Below are 14,176 nucleotides of genomic sequence, written 5' to 3'. Positions count from 1 at the left end.
CCAAGTTGGTTGAACCTAAGAAGATTTATATGGATGATAATGGTTCTGATATGATGACTAAAGCTTTGACAATAGGAAAGTTTTAGTATTGTTGCATGATTGTCGGGATGACGGTCTTCTCCACATAGTCGGCAGGAGGAAAATTGTTGGGATATGGGCCTTTTTCCTTCTAACATAGATAAATAAAGCCCTATATGGACCAACCCACTTTTAACCATAGGCTCATTACTATGGGGAATATATATATATATTTTTAGGTCTTGTTTCATCATCGCAAAAGAGAGTTTTCAGCAGTCAACGAGAGAAAAATAAAGTTGATTTTCGCCCAAACTTTCAACCATAGCTATCAACTTCAAATTGAGATTCCTGCTTCGGTTCTTGTTTGATTGAGCTGATTTTTGGAAAACTTGTTCCTATCATCTCAATCCTTGATTAGGAACTGACGGATTTGAATTTAGTAGCCTGTAGCTCCTGTTTTTCATCCTGAATAGCAGCTGCATTTTGGTGCTTTTGCTTCTTTATTTCTATAGTGTTTGGTGCTGTAGTTTATGTATTATTTCTTGTTGTTTGGCACTTGTTTCATGGCCATTTCGGAGAACAATATTGTAACTCTTGGTGATTATAGTGGAGGTTTGGGTCCCATGGTTTTTACTCTTCACATCTAAGGGTTTTCTACATAAATTTGGTGTCTTTTGTTATTTAGTTTTATTCTCATCTTGTCATATTTATTAGGCTGATTTATTTACTGACATATTACCATTGTGCTTGATTTTTATTGTATTCTCTTGGTTCAAATTAAAAGAGAAAGTTTAGACAGAGGTATTCTTCCGCTGCTACCCTATCGGGCACTTTGATAGTGCTCCTTTTCCCTTCCCAACATGGGAGTCAGAATCAAAACATACAAAGGGTATGATGCACAATCATTTCAAGCCAACTTTTTTAATTAAAAAATAGACCTTAGTTTTGGAGAAGAACTCTATAAGGGTTTACAAAGAGAGGAACTAGGTGATCTATCAAACTCAGCATTCGTGGTCGAAGAAGTCCTAAAATTCTCAAAGAATAGTCTCTGCTATGCAGAATATCAAAGAGGCCTGATTCTCAAAGTTTGTAAGATCCAACCCTAACTCTAGGGATTAAAACCTTTGGTGTTGTTTGTATTGGTCTCTGAGGCATAGAACTAGGATCTGTAGAAATCTTTGAGAAGAGGTGGAAATACTCATTAATAATATCCACCTAAAAGAATTTCTAGATGAGTGGGCCAAAAGAATCTATTGAAGGAAAGTTGAGAAAAGGAAGCAACTGACCAAGCCCTATCCCCCTCGACATCTAATAAATATTGTAATCATGGTAGAAGATATTTATGGAGTATATAAATCTAGGTAGATCATAGTTTTCATGATCAGGAGATGCCTCAAATTATCCGCTTAACAATGCTATGGTAATACTTTTTTATATGTTAATTTAAGACTAAGCATGTATTGATTAATTCAAGTGGCTTGGCTAAAGTCAATATCATGAGGAACTTAAAATAAAGGAGATAGCCCAAAGCAAAGTGGAACTATCACTGAACTCAAATAGGTGAGTATCACGACATCCTAAAATGAATAGGTATAAAATTCTCGTCCTGCTAAAATTAAATTTTAAATGAGATCATGCCATGATGCAAACACTGGAGATGTTGGCCTTAACACTTCTATGGACTACTTGGGAACTAAGGCCATATCTTTGAAAGCACTTAATGGACTCTACAAGACTATAACTTATCAAGTAGTGTATATACATGAGATGTAAATTAATACTGAGGAATGAAATGAAAATTTTGAGTTAAAAATTCTATTAGTGATCATAATGAAATTTAAGGGGGGTTGAGTGAATTATAATTTTTCTGTGAGTCGACTACTGACTCTTTACAGTCGACTCACTTGCAGATTAGTGCACTTCAAAAATAGATTAGATTTAAAAACAATTAAGAAAATAAATAACATCACATAATGTAATAACACAAAGATTTATCCTAGTTCAGAACACCAATGAGGTGCCTACTTCCAGTCCCCTTGGGTTTCAAAGATTACTTAGATTGTTGAGTGTTGGGCTCGAGTACAATAATACGAAACAAGTTCTGAAGACTTATTATGCTCTTCAGATCTTATGACACAGATTTAGTTAATATAATAAAGTTGACTCAATTCTACTCTTTATATAACAATTGTAAACTAAACATTAGAAATCCTTGTAAGACTAAGAATGAGACACTTTAAATTTTCTCCTTGAAGTTGCATAACTCGTGTCCATCTTCAGCCTTCCTTTGTTATAGTCTTCAACTGCTACTCTTCATAATAAAACCCAAGAGATTTCTTCTCAATCAAGGAGTTGAATTGATTTCTTGATTGAGGGAGTTTGCACCTTATGGTATGTCCATACTTGGTGCAATTTTCCTTTCTCACATCTATACATATCTATATCAAATATGTCCATGTAAGAAGTGAGATCTTTCTTCTCCTTGATCTTGCCATAAGGTGCATCTAATTGTCTTGTCTATTGGGATTTTCAGTTGAAATGATTTTTGTTTCCTTATCAAGTGATATCCTACTTTTGATGTGGCTCCATATTTAGCACGATATTCTTATGGAGAATATTCCTTGCCTTGTGTGAGATATCCTACCATGATTTGAGATCTTCAATTTCCTTTATGTGAGATCTCTTTCCATCATTAAGGATCTTCAATATCTTTGATGTGGCTCCATATTTAGCATAATATTTATGTGGGGAATATTTCTTTCCTTGTGTGAGATATCCTTCCATGATTTGAGATCTTCAATATCCTTTATGTGAGATCAATTTTCATTATTAGAGATTTTGTAAAGTTCACTTATTTGTTTATCATTATTAAAATATAAAACATAAATATAGGAGACTAATAATCTCTCCCATTTTGATAATGACAGACAAGCATAAAAATCAGTTGACTTCCCTGTCTGTCATAGTAGTTGGCTTGCTCCCCCTAACTTTGTAAATACTTCTGCTGTTCCAAGTTTCTTGAGTATCAATCAATTCTTATTTATTGATAGTCAATTTGCTCCTCCTGACTTGTAAGAACTTCTGATGGTCCTGTCTTTCTCCCCTTTTTGGCATAATAAAAAAACTACTGAGCAGTAAAAAAAGCAGTCAATAGATAACAGAGATTTAATATATCAACTAACAAGTACAAGGAAAAACAATCAGTGTGGCAGATAGTATGTTAAAAATCATTTTACAACCCATAAAAAACAAGGGACATGACACCCTTTGAAAATCAATTTTTGGTTAAAAACTAACGAGAAAATTAGAACAAGTAAAAGAGATCTTTGTCCAAAATAAGACTCATAACTCATTAATACTGAGAATACCAAGTCTTTTTCTAAGGTAACAAAATCTTTCTTCTAACAGGGGTTTTGTAAAAATATTTGCCAGTTGATTTTTGGAGTCAACAAATGTTAACAAAAAATTACCATTTTCTATGTGATTTTAACAAAATCTTTCTTCTAACAGGGGTTTTGTAAAAATATTTGCCAGTTGATTTTTGGAGTCAACAAATGTTAACGAAAAATTACCATTTTCTATGTGATTTTAAAAAATGCTTAATATCAATGTGTTTGGCCTTACAATGATGGACAATGTACTTGGATAAGCTAATAGCACTGGTATTATCATACAATTTGGGAAAAAAATTCAAAGAACAGATTAAAATCAAGTGGCAGATGCCTAATCCATAAAATTTGAGTACCACAACTTCCAAAAGCTATGTATTCAGCTTCTGTTGTTGAAAGAGAAAATGAAGTTTGCTTCTTGTTGTGCCATGAGATCAGGACATCACCAAGAATTTGACACATTTCACTAGTGCTTTATCTATCACTTTTATCACGTGCAAAGTCAACGTCTGAATATCCAATTAAATTAAAATAGGAAGAGTAAGGGTACCATTGTCAAATGTCTTGAGTTCTTATGATGTATCAGATAATCCTTTTGATGGCAGTCAGATAGGACTCTCTGGGAGTCGATTGGAACCTAGCACACTTACATACACTGAACATGATGTCTGGTTGACTGGTGGTCAAGTAGAGTAGTGATCAAATCATTATCATGTACATTTTTTAATTAAAATCCCTCCCATACGAGTCTGAATCAAGAATTATGGATGGGCTCATCGGAGTTCCATAGGCCTTCCTTTTTTTCATACCAAATTTTTGATGAGTAACTTTGTGTACTTAGCTTGACTGATGAAGGTACCTTTGGGAGTTTGTTTGATTTGTAATCCCAAGAAGAATGTGAGCTCTCCCATAAGACTCATTTCAAATTCTTCTTGTTGGGAGTAGCCTTGAACTGCAAGTCTGGCTTTGTTTCTAATAAACTTACCTTCTTCATTCAATTTGTTTCTGTAGACCCATCTAGTTCCAATTACTAAGCAGTTCTTAGGTCTTTCAACGAAAGTCCAAACTTGATTTTGTTCAAACTAGTTTAATCCTTCCTTCATTTCTTTAACCTATTATTCATCTTTGAGGGCCTCATCAGTCTTTTTTGGTTCAATTTGAGATATAAGGGCAATAGATGCTTGCTTTCTCAATGATACTCTTGTTTGTATCCCATCATCTGGATTTTTGATGATAAATTTATTTGGATAGCTAGAATCGTGTTTCCACTCTCTTAGAATAGTGGGTTTGACTATTTTTGCTATAGGAGTTGACTCTTGAGGGGGTATAGTCAACTTATCCTGCGATGGCTTAGAGGTTGTGCTAGTATTGGCTCCAGATTGTAGATCACTCACCTGTTCTTTATCAATACTAAAACTCATAGGAGGGTGATTAGATTTATCAAATACAATATGTATACTCACATGCCCAAGCTTTCTATAACACAACCAAATATCATTAGCTTGCAAAGTGAGGCAGGTTAATGTAGAAAAATTAAGAATGTTTAAAACATAAATATTAGCAACACGTTCACCAATGAGAGATATGTCTCTTTTGTCGTGTTTGATTGAGAAACTTTTAGATTTGAAGGAGACTCCAAATCCAGCATCACATGACTGACTGATGTTGAGTAGGTTATGTTTGAGGCCGTCTGCTAGATACACTTCAGTAACTTCACATGAGGAACTAAGCTTTACTGAGCTGACTCCGATGATATTGCCTCTAACATTTTCATCGAATTTGATTGATTTTTCATTTATAGTTTTTTAATACAGAAGATATCCCTTTCTCTCTGGCTATACTCTTAGAACATTCAGTATCAATCCTTTTTTTTAATAGATTTTGCAGACATGTTCCTGTAAAACAAGAAGCTTAATTCGGCTTAGGTACCCAAGCGGTGTTGGGTCCTTGTGGGTTAGATATGCTTTCTTTGGGAATAAAAATCCACACACTTTTTGGCTTATGCCTGCAACTGTAGGATTTCTGACCTCTCTTTCCATAGATAAAACAAATGGGTCCTCGAGAGGAGAAGGTGGTTTTAGTTAATTTAAACAACCTTGATGAGGAACTCAAATAGTTTTTGAATGAATTTGATGTTAGAAAATATGGCTTGGGGAAGTACTAAGACTGCTTAATATTATTTTTGCATCATCAAGCTCTTCATGAAGTAGGTCAATTTCAATTTGACATGCTTCTATTTCTATTTGACAGTTTCGACGTTCCTCTTTGAGTTTTTGTTTAAATCGAGCTTCACAAATCTTCTTTTCTTGAGCTATTTTATTATATTCATCTATGACTTTTTGAAGCTCATCGATTATCATATCCAAGTTGGATTCAAGAGTATTAAAGTTTTGATAGTCGTGTTGTCTTACCTCGCTAGGTCCACCTGTTGCCATGAAATATATATTGGCGGCCTCTATTTTTTATTCAATTTCAACCTTATCACTCCAAGATTCAAAATTTATGTTCTGAATGGATGTTCTCCTTTTTAATTCTAGACAGTTCTATTTGAAATGACCAGGCTTTCTACTATAAAACAACATTTATTATTTCTGTTGGAATCATCATTCTTGGTTCCTTGGGATAATTGCTATTTGTATCTCATTATTTGCCTTACTCCACGATTTATGAGAGCCATTTCTTCACTGTTGGCCTTTTCAAGAATGTCCACTTCTTCGGTTGTAGCAACATTGAAGGCTACTGGTTTCTTTTTCTTCTCTTTGTGGTACCTGTTAATATATTTTTTTCATATGCAATAAGGTTACCTCATAGTTTATCATATATCATGTTGTGAAGATCTCCGTCTTCTATAATAGCAGCCTTAGTTTCCCAAATCTTAGGGACACTTCGAACCAGCTTCTAGACTTGTAAGTTGTATGGATAGATCATCCCCAGTGATTTCCGTTTGCACATGATTTTACTGAATTTGGCAGACATTGTTTCAATGTTCTCATTTTCTTTCATTCTGAATAACTCATATTCATTGACCAGAGCAATAATCTTTGTCTTCTAGACCTTGGTGGTTCCTTCATACGTTACCTCCAATTTGTCCCACATTTCCTTTATGGTTTCACAAGTTGATATCTTATTGTATTCTTCTCCGCTAATTACATACAAAAGTAAATTTATAGCATGTGCATTAGTTTAGATTACCTCTTATTGTTCTGTAGTGACCTCAAAGCTTTCAAGGTCTTCTAAGTCAATATTGCTAGATTTCTTGTCTTTGTTCTTTGACTTCTCTAAGTACCAAAATTGGCTTTGGACCCTTTCGGATGGCAACCCAGGCTTGAAAGTCATTTGATTGGACTAAATTTATGAACCTGTTTTTCCAGTAAGAGTAATGTTTTCCATTAAAGTATGGTGTTCTTATAGAGTAGTGATCATCCTAGATAAGAGCACCGGGAATTTGATAATTGTCCATCTGATCTTTGCTCACTTATGGTTAAGCAATGTAGTTGGTGAGACCTTGCTCTGATACTAATTAAAATTCAAGAGGAGGGGGGGTAAATTGATATTTTTCTGTGAATCGAGTACTTACTCACAGTCGACTCGACTGTAGATTAGTGCACTTCACAAATAGATTATACTTAAAAATAACTAAGCAAATAAATAACAGAACATAAAGTAATAACATAAAGATTAATCTTGGTTCAAAACACCAATATGGTGCATACTTCCAGTTCCCTTGGGTTTCAAAGTTTCCGCAGATCGTTGAGTGTTGGGCTCGAATAAATGATAGAAAACAAGTTTTGAAGACTTATTTTCCTTTTCAGATTTTATGACTTAGCATCAGTTTATATTACAAAGTTGACTCGATCCTACTCTTATATAACAATTGTAAACTAAATATTACAAAGCCTTGTAAGAGTAAGAGAGAAAAACTTTGAATTTTCTCCTTGAAGTTGCATAAACCCGTGTCCATCTTCAGTCTTCCTCTTTTACAATTTTCAACTTCTGATCTTCATAAGGAAACCCAAGAGATTTCTTCACAATGAAGGATTTGAATTAATTCCTTGATTGAGGGAGTTTGCACCTTATGATATGTCCATACTTGGTGCGATTTTCCTGTCTCACATCTATACATATCCATATCAGATATGTCCATATCAGGAGTGAGATCTTCCTTCTCCTTGATCTTGCCGTGAGGTACATCCAATTGCCTTGTCTATTGGAATTTTCAGTTGATATGATTTTTGTTGACTTTTCAAGCGATAAGTTACTTTTAATGTGGCTCCATATTTAGCACGACATTCTTATGAATAATATTCCTTGCCTTGTGTGAGGTATCCTCCCATGATTTGATAACTTCAGTGTCCTTTATATGAGATCTCTTTCTATCATTAGGGATCTTCAATATCTTTGATGTGGATCCATATTTAGCATGATATTCTTATGAAGAATATTCCTTGCCTTGTGTGAGATATCCTCCCATGATTTGAGATCTTCAATGTCATTTATGTGAGATCTCTTTCCATCTTTAGAGATCTTGCAAAGTTCACTTATTAGTTTGTCATTATAAAAATATAAAACATAAATATAGGATGCTAACAAGTAATGGCATGAGTTAGGCCATTTTTGTAAATATTCAGGCAAACAAAAGGATACAACTTCATGGACACTAAAATCTGGAATAATTTGCAAGGTTTAATAAGATCATATATGAGAAAGAAATCGGTAAACATTCCAAACGTCCTGAACAAAGAAGCCAAAAATATAAAGCCACTCTGGGAAATGATTTTGTAAAAACAAGACTTTGATTAGATCATTCTAATTCTAAGTAAAAACAAGACTTTGATTAGATCATTCTAATTCTAAATGATATGTGCTGCACTCGGTTTCCTATTGACTAGCTTTTGTCCCAAATGGTTTCTTCTGGCAAGGTTTTTAATGAGTCGGCTAAAGTGGAAGAGAAGAAAATCATAGAGTGATTCCTCATGGTGCTCTAGCAACAAGCATATTTAGATATTTAAAATGTGCATGTCGTTTCACTAGGTGAAAATAAGTAGTAGTGTTTAGGACGTCATTAGCTCAAACCCAAACACTAGGGGGATGAGAGATAAGATAGTTACATTATAAGGCAAATCAAGAAAAAATACCCTGGAAACTAAAAAAACACAATAAAATATGGGGGATTGCTTGATAATGACCCAAAAACAGGAGCAGAGCTCTCAGTTGGTTCAAACAAAGGGTTGGGGTTCACATGATGAAATTCTGAAGTTGAAGTTATTGGCTAACTACTCAAGATGGTAACACAGATGCAGTTCTCGGTAACTTTAGTTTCTAAATTCCATCAAATTCTTGTAACTGCTAATCGATTGACTAGTAAAGATGGCAATACAGATACAACTACAACTATATTTTCATTTTATCTCTTGGGAGACTCTGTACTAAAAAGGAAAACTGTTCAATTAGAGTAAAGTGATAATTGTTGCTCTATACATTTCACTTCTCCAGAAAGTGAGGGTGATTTAATTCCTTATTATTATGTCTCAAAATTCTTATTATGGTTTTTTTGACTTTGTAGAGGAAAAGTTAAACATCATGGGCTAAAACATCCCATTAAAATCAAACATCGGAGGACTAAAGCATCCGCGATTCCAAAATTAAACATCAGATGACTAAAAAATTCTCAATTTCAACATTAAGCATCAGATGACTAAAAGATCTAGATTCCAAAATAAAAAATTAGAAGACTAAAAGATCTCTGTTTCTTAAATTAAACATCAAAGGATTAAAATATCCCAATTCTAAAATAAAGAAATCAAGAGACTTAAAGATCATCAATTATGAAATTAAACATCGGAGGGCTTAAAAATTCCCAATTTTGAAACTAAACATCGTAAGACTTATGCTCTATGATAAATAGTGTTAAAATGAGTAGGAGAAGTCTTGGTTCCCAAGAACCGCTTATACGAAAGACCCTAACCTATAAGGTCACATAAACAAAAATAAATCTATGATAAGATTAAATCAGTTATGCCCCGAGCATAGTCCTGGGGGTGACTGGGACTCGCTGCCATTGCTTACTCGAGTGAACCCATACCTAGCATGTGGCATAAGCATTTTACTAACATGTGCAGAAGACACAAGTAGAACATGAGAGATATAGTGACATGAGGGTCAGTTGAAAAAACATAAACTATCTACAATTGAGAAATAATGTCTATCGGGACAAGGCCCCATAATACTTATTTTAAGCTAAAAACATAACTACTAATTATATACTAAGACCTAGAAAGAAGAGTGTTGGTTTTAATAGAGATGAGTTAGAGAAAAACACAAAAAGTTTTTTTGTAAAGCTGTGTATTTTATTGATCATCAACTCCTACTTAAATAGTGCTATTACAACAAAAATTAGATTAAACTTACCATAAATGAAAATCTATTTGCTACCAAAAATAACACAATCAACTAATTAGTTTCCTACCAAAAGTAAAAATCCTAATTTGACTAGGAGTTGTATGTAAAAAAAGTTGGAGAAAAATAAAAAAATAAATCACGTGCATTATTCCTTAAAGCAAGTTTTAACACTCCTCCTTTCTTTAAGAACTGTAAAATTTTGATTTTTTGTCTTAGGATATCCACACTTGATAACCGAAAGTGACCTTGCGAATAAATCTGCACATTCATCTTTTGGCTTGTAGTTAACTAAATTCACTTCTTGTCTTGAATGCATCCCTTGACTATTAAATTCCTTTGGCATGTCTTCCTGCTTCGTTTTCATCTTAAATTTGAATTTACCCATTTTATTTTTCTGAAACATAGATAAATCCTCCATTGCTTCAATTTCTTTAAGAACATTAAAATCTTTTTTAAACGTAGGAGGTTCACACATTGCTTGTGCTTTTTCAATTAGAGGATCATCTTCTAATTTTTTCAGCCTATGATCTTTTTTATGATCTAGAGAAACATCTTTCATTAGATCAAATACGAAATGTTTACCTCTCAGCTTAGTGTTTAAAATTTTTTTCCAGCACCATCATTGATGAAACAATGTTTATCCTCAAAGGGTACTTTGTATCATTTTTATACCAACTGACAAATACTCATTAAGTTTTCATTAATATAAGGTACATAAAGAATATCTGAAATTGCTTTATTACCGGAACTTGTTTTGATGACAATAATTCCTTTTCCTTCAACAAAAATCTGGTCACTATTTCTGATCCTAACTTTTGATATTTTAGTAGGCATTAATTATTTAAATAAACTCTTGTTATAAGTCATGTGGTTGGTGTAACCGCTATCAATCAACCAATAATTTGTTGAAACCTTACTTAGATATATGTTGAAACAAAAAGATGGTCTTCTTCTTCATTAACCATACGTTCATCTGCTTCATGGTTTCAAATTTTCTTTCTCAAATAACTGCTTCATGGTAAAGTTGATTGCACTTGTTCCAATTCGTGTCTGGCCTTTTCCAACATCTATATAGTGGAGGACCCATTTTTTCACAGTTCTATCATGGTGGGTAATAGTTTAAATTTTTACCTCTTTTTTGAGTTTTGTGGTTGGCTACTAAGGCTCCTTAAACTATACCATCTTGCCTCATAAGTTTTCTTTGTTCCAGTGCCTGAGAAGAATTTAACAATTTTGCTAAGGTAATCTTGGACAGATCTTGTATATTTTTCAAGGTAAATACATGATTCATATCATTCAGGCACTTTAACAAGAATTTTTTCAACAATTCTTCAATATTTATATTCAGTGCCTAGTAATCTTACCTTGTTGACAATGCCAAGTAATATGTCTGAGTACCCTTTGACTGTCTCAGAGTCTTTCATTCTGTTCAACTCGAACTCTCTTATCAAATTCAGTACTTGCATTTATCGAATTCTTTCATTTCCAATATATTCTTTTTTAGATAATCCTAAATTTCTTTTGGTGATATGAGAGACATAATTCTTGTAAAAATAGTTATTGAAATAGAAGAAAATAGAGTTTTCTTCGCCTTGGACTTCTTAATTTTATTTTCCTTGTGACTTTTGATTTGGGCTATAGTGGGATTATTTGGTAGCAAATTAATTTCATAATCCTCTTCCACAGTTTCCCATAGATCAAGAGCCTCTAAGTAAGTTTTCATTCTCACAGTCCATAATTGATAATTTTCACCATAAAAAATAGATGGAGCCACATCGATGTGTCTTGTGATGGTAGATAGATCGGTGAATCAACTAGTTGGTATATTACATAATGTGCCGGTAAAAGTGGATAACTTTATTCTGCCTGTAGATTTTGTGATATTGAATTGTGATGTTGATTTTGAGGTACTCATCATTTTGGGTAGATCACTATTAGCCACGGGAAGAGTATAGGTTGATATGGAGCTCAATAAGTTAAAGTTCAAGTATGGAAAAAGGGAGGCCAGATTCAAAATACATCCTCCTATGAAGCAGTTGGAGGAGATGAATATCTTCTTGATTGTGGATGTATTCCAGGAAAATGGTAATGAGCTATCGATACGGTATCTTGACGAAGTTTGAGTAGTCAAGATGACCAAGTTGTGCCGCGACATTAAATCAGGCGCTATTGGGAGGCAACCCAAAATTTTATTTTCATGCATTTTGTTTTTATTCATTTAGGTAGTAATCGGAAGGAACTGAAAAGGGTACAAAAAGGTCAAGGTAAAAACTGAAGAAAGCAAGCCAAGTGGTCTTGATGATATTTGTGATAGGCTATCACAACCGTGATGGCTTATCACCAATGTCGTCAGAAAGACCAAAGGTTGTGACATTCTCTGTTAAGGATGACGACCCCCGTGATAAGCTATCATATTTATGACGGCTTATCATAAGTTGTCGTCAGCCATTACCCTGTTTTTGAAAATCTGGGCCCAAATTAGTTAAAATTCGACCCGACCCAGATACAAAACCTTTCAAGTTCCCGGTTTTCTTAGTTTCCTTATTTAAGTTTTATTTTCTTCTTTTGTTATTTCCTGCCTTAGTTAGGATATTTACTTCATTTCAAAATACTCTCAAGTGAACAAGGAAACCACCTTCCTGATAGTTGTGGGATTGCAAAGACCTTCAAAATCAACCTCTCATCTTTTCTTCTCTCTTGCGTATAAGCAAGTCAAAGTTGATCATCACGTATGTTCTTAAGCTCATCTTCACTCTTCTCTTTAGTGGCAAGAATAAGTTAAGTTGATTGTACCATTACTATGAAAATAAAAATGAGGGTTGAAATGGTGCTTAAATTGTAAAAATTAAAACTCTAGTTAAATGAGTGAAAACTCCATGTGATTCTAAAGAAAATTTGGTCCCTAAATTAAGAATGAAAACTGAGTTGGGCCAAAAATCTAGACTGACGGCATCATTGATAGGCTATCAGAAATGTGACGCCTTATCAGGAATGTCGTCACAAGCCTGAGAAAAGAAAAGTCAGTCTATTTAGAGCTGATGACAAAGCTGATAGGCTATTATAACTGTGACACCTTATTATCCATGTCGTCACAGTATGTTGATAATGCACTGTCTTGACTTTTTTTTTTCTTAAGTTAGTGAATTCAAATGGAATGCATGTGTTCTTAATACTGAGTACTGAATATTGTTTTCTTGATATCATAGGAACATTAAAGTAGAACCAAAACGCAAAAATCCTAACACTCCAAAGAAAGCTACCAAGCCCAAGGTGGTTTGAAAGCTCATTGATGAAGACTCTGATTATGAAGATGAAGAACCACTGCTCAGGTGGAACAGAAAATTAAGTCCAAAGGCACCTCCTCCACCTAAACCCATTGAGGTAGAGGATAGTGATGATACTGAGACGATAACTCCAGCTGAGAGTGAATTTTCTAAGCAAGAGGGTTCTAACCAAAATGAGTCCGAACAACTTGAGTCTGAGAAGGCTGAATCTGAAGAACCGGAGAAAGGACATGCTGAGTCTGACAAATCTGATTCTGAGGAACCATCCTCAGAAACTCCCTCGGCTGAGAATCAAGTTGAGAAGGAACCACCAGCTCGGGGAAATTTGATAAAATGCAAAAATCCTGAGGTTCGAGAGAATTCTAGATGGCAGATCCCTGAAGCAGAGGACATCTTCCTCAAAGGTATGATCAGAACAAAAAAAGATCTGCCAGACGGCCAATTTTTCCAGAAAAGAGAGTCATCCATAGGATTGACAGGGTATCTTACAGTTGAGAAGAAGTTCAAAAACTATGGGGTAGGATGGACTGCTAAGGGAGGAAAGCCGTTTTGTCCTACATTAGTCCAGGAGTTTTATGCAAACTACCAGGCTAGAATAGAGAGTATGTGCAAGAATTGAGAGACCACAACAGACCAACCTTTGCTGATCGGAGTTCCAGTTCATGGGGTAAATGTAGATATTTCTGACACGACTATCAATAGATTTCTACATGGACCCAACTTCATTCCTTAGGTCACAAATCCCGCATTCTACCATCGACTGAAGAGTAAGGACAACCAACATCCTTGGTTAGCTACACTAATAGTGGAAGGAGATCGATTATGGCTGACCAGACCTAGTGAGCGAATTTATAAAGCTTCTTTGACTCAAGAGACAAAGTTTTGGTGGGGTGTTGTACACACCCATTTAATGCCAACTGATGAAGATAACATTCTTGGGGATGATCGAGCTATATTGGTTGGATGTTTTTTGGCCAACCTTAAGCTGGACTTTGGAGAGATCATTGTTAAGAAGATCAAGATTTGGGTAACAAGGTCTGACACCGCTTACCCATTCCCTTAGTTGGTCACTAGGTTATGCACAGA

Source organism: Capsicum annuum, chromosome 5, assembly GCF_002878395.1.
Source record: "Capsicum annuum cultivar UCD-10X-F1 chromosome 5, UCD10Xv1.1, whole genome shotgun sequence".
Lineage (NCBI taxonomy): Eukaryota > Viridiplantae > Streptophyta > Magnoliopsida > Solanales > Solanaceae > Capsicum > Capsicum annuum.
The sequence above is the reverse complement of the archived record's forward strand: the minus strand, read 5'-3'. Positions refer to the sequence as shown.